Source organism: Tenrec ecaudatus, chromosome 8 (genome assembly GCF_050624435.1).
Source record: "Tenrec ecaudatus isolate mTenEca1 chromosome 8, mTenEca1.hap1, whole genome shotgun sequence".
Taxonomy (NCBI): domain Eukaryota; kingdom Metazoa; phylum Chordata; class Mammalia; order Afrosoricida; family Tenrecidae; genus Tenrec; species Tenrec ecaudatus.
This window is the reverse complement of record NC_134537.1, coordinates 27,818,718-27,821,349: the sequence shown is the minus strand read 5'-3', so window position 1 is coordinate 27,821,349 and position 2,632 is coordinate 27,818,718.

The window sequence follows — 2,632 nt, the reverse complement described above, 5'->3', positions numbered from 1 at the left end:
ACATCATTAGTAATAGAACAAACTGGCATCATGTGCCTCCTGACAGAATGCATAGAATCACCTGAACAAGTATCGCTTCTGTGCCATTCAGGCAAAAAAATATTTCACTTAAGTCGCAACAGGAAGAAACATCAAGTCCAAAATTGAAGACTATTCTAACAAATACTTGACTTGTGCTTATAAAAAATGTCAGTCAAGAACTGTCCAGATAAAACAAGAGTAAAGTGACGACAAAGATGTCACTTTGAGGACTAAGGTATACCTGGCCCAAGCTGTGGTATGTTCAATAGCCTTATATGCACATAGCACCGTTGGGTTGGTAATCAATAGGCCAGCAGTGCATCCCACCAGCTATCCCAAGGGACAAAGATGAAGTGGTCCGCCTGTAAAGATTTACACCGTATCTAGGCAGCTTATATAGGGTTACTATGAGGCAGACATCACAATTAACTGAGAAATGATGGTCTTTGTCAAGGAGCTTCTCTTCCTTGGAATCATAATCCATGACCATGGAAGCAGCAGCCAAGACATCAAATGATGTATTGCATTGGGCAAATCTGCTGCCCACGATCTTTTAAGGCATTGAGGAACAAGGATGTCGCTTTGAGGACTCAGGTGTACCTGACCCACTGGACTCACGTGCATGCGGAAGTTGGACAATGAGTAAGGAAGAGCACAGAAGAAAATCCGTCTTGGAAGAAGAACAACCAGACTGCTCCTTAGAGTCAAGGATGGGGAGACTCGCAGCTCGTGTACTTTGGACACGCTGTCAGGAGAGATCAGTCCCTAGAGAAGGACATCATGCATGGCAGAAGAGAGGATCGGTGAGAAGAGCAAGACTCTCAGTGAACTGGATTGACAAAGTGGCCGCAACAATAGGCTCACCCATGATGAAGATGCTGTAGGACGAGGCAGTATTTTGTGTACATGAGGCCGTTACTAGTCGGAATCAACTTGATGGGTCCTAACAACAACTAACAGGAGTTGGAACCAACTCAACAGCAGTGGACATATGCATTTGAAAGCTGGGAAAATAATAATTAAAAAAATTCTCCTGGTGCTTATGATGCATATTTTGGTTTAAGAATCACACCCTTCAAATAGGGTGATATGCTCCTACGCATATCCTGCAGTTGAAGAAAACGCAAGTCGGGGACATTGGAAGTTCATTTATACCTTCCCTTTCCTCCCTTCCCAGAGGGGACCATTATCCTGTCTCTGGAGCTTTTCACTCCTAGATATGTTCCCACACACCTGTCCATAACCAAGAGAGATTTTTTTTATACTTGTTAACATATATAGTTTTATGTAGCAGGGAAACCACACATGATCATTCTTTTCAAGTTTTGGCTCCTAAGACGGTTAAGGTCAGGAACTTAAAATAAGTAACAGTTAAAGTACTTTTAAAATTGTGTCCATTTTGAATGGACATGAGAATTAGGAAGTGAATAAAATTCTATGATTGGATTATGTTTACTGTGGAAACAGTACAAAAGGGATGTTACCAAAAAGCAAATAAAAGAAATCTTGAGCTAATAATAAGCATCTTAAATAAATTGGCAAAATCTTAAGGTTAATTTTAACCAACTATCAGGGAATAACAACAACAAAAAATGCTTTCATGTATCTATACATGAGAAGTATAAAATACGTAAACCCCAAATCAGTACAGTATGTCAGTGACTGATATTGAAATAATAGTTGGATATCTAAAGACAGAAAAGGGAAAGATAACATGTTGACTGTTGGTGATAAAAAGCTCTTCCAACAACTTACATAAAATAACGCTAAACCACTTTTTCAAAAGACTATGTCCTAAGATCAAGCCACGATAAGTTAGTGTTTTCTAAAACACATGCTACATTATTTGGTCCCATAGCTATACAGATAGTGTCTTAATTCCTAAATGTTGTGACAACATACTTAATAATTGAGGTATATTAGTTTAAATCTTTTTATAGGTATTCTAAGAGGGTTTATTTTTCTCTTCCAGGTTTTTATCTTCACCTCTGCCAAAGAAAAACAAAGGAATCATTCCTAATATGTATCCAATAGCCACCCCAACAGTTTTGCCCAAATGTGCACTAACTCGGGTTTGCCACATGTCAACGTGCTTTGGTGTGAGATCAGGAATTGATAGGCCTAACCGGGACGCCAAGGCTTCCACACAGCCTGCAAGTCCAAGCCCAGCTAAATCCGACACGAGATTCCCCAAAGCAGCAGCTGCCATAGTTGGAATTCCCCAAATAATTCCAATAGACATCTCAATTTGGGTGCCTGCGGCAATCATAGTTATATTATCCAAAAAGCCAAACCCTACGAAAGGCACCGCATTGTGGATGAATACGTATCTCATCTATCCAGGGGGAGGTGGTGGAGCTTCCAATTTGTCAAAACCATCAGGGGTCTTGGCTGGTGAGAACTCCTTCGCAGGCTTCACAATGCTAATCTCGGGTTTGGGATATCTGCATGCTTTATTATTAGATGTTGTCAGTAACTGTTGATGGGTTCTGCCTCATGGCAACCTATGAAAGAAGCATTACCCAGTCTTGTGCCATCCATGTCCTTAATATGATTGAGCTCTAATTGGATTCTATTGTGTTGTGTCAATCCATTTCATTGAGAGTCTCCC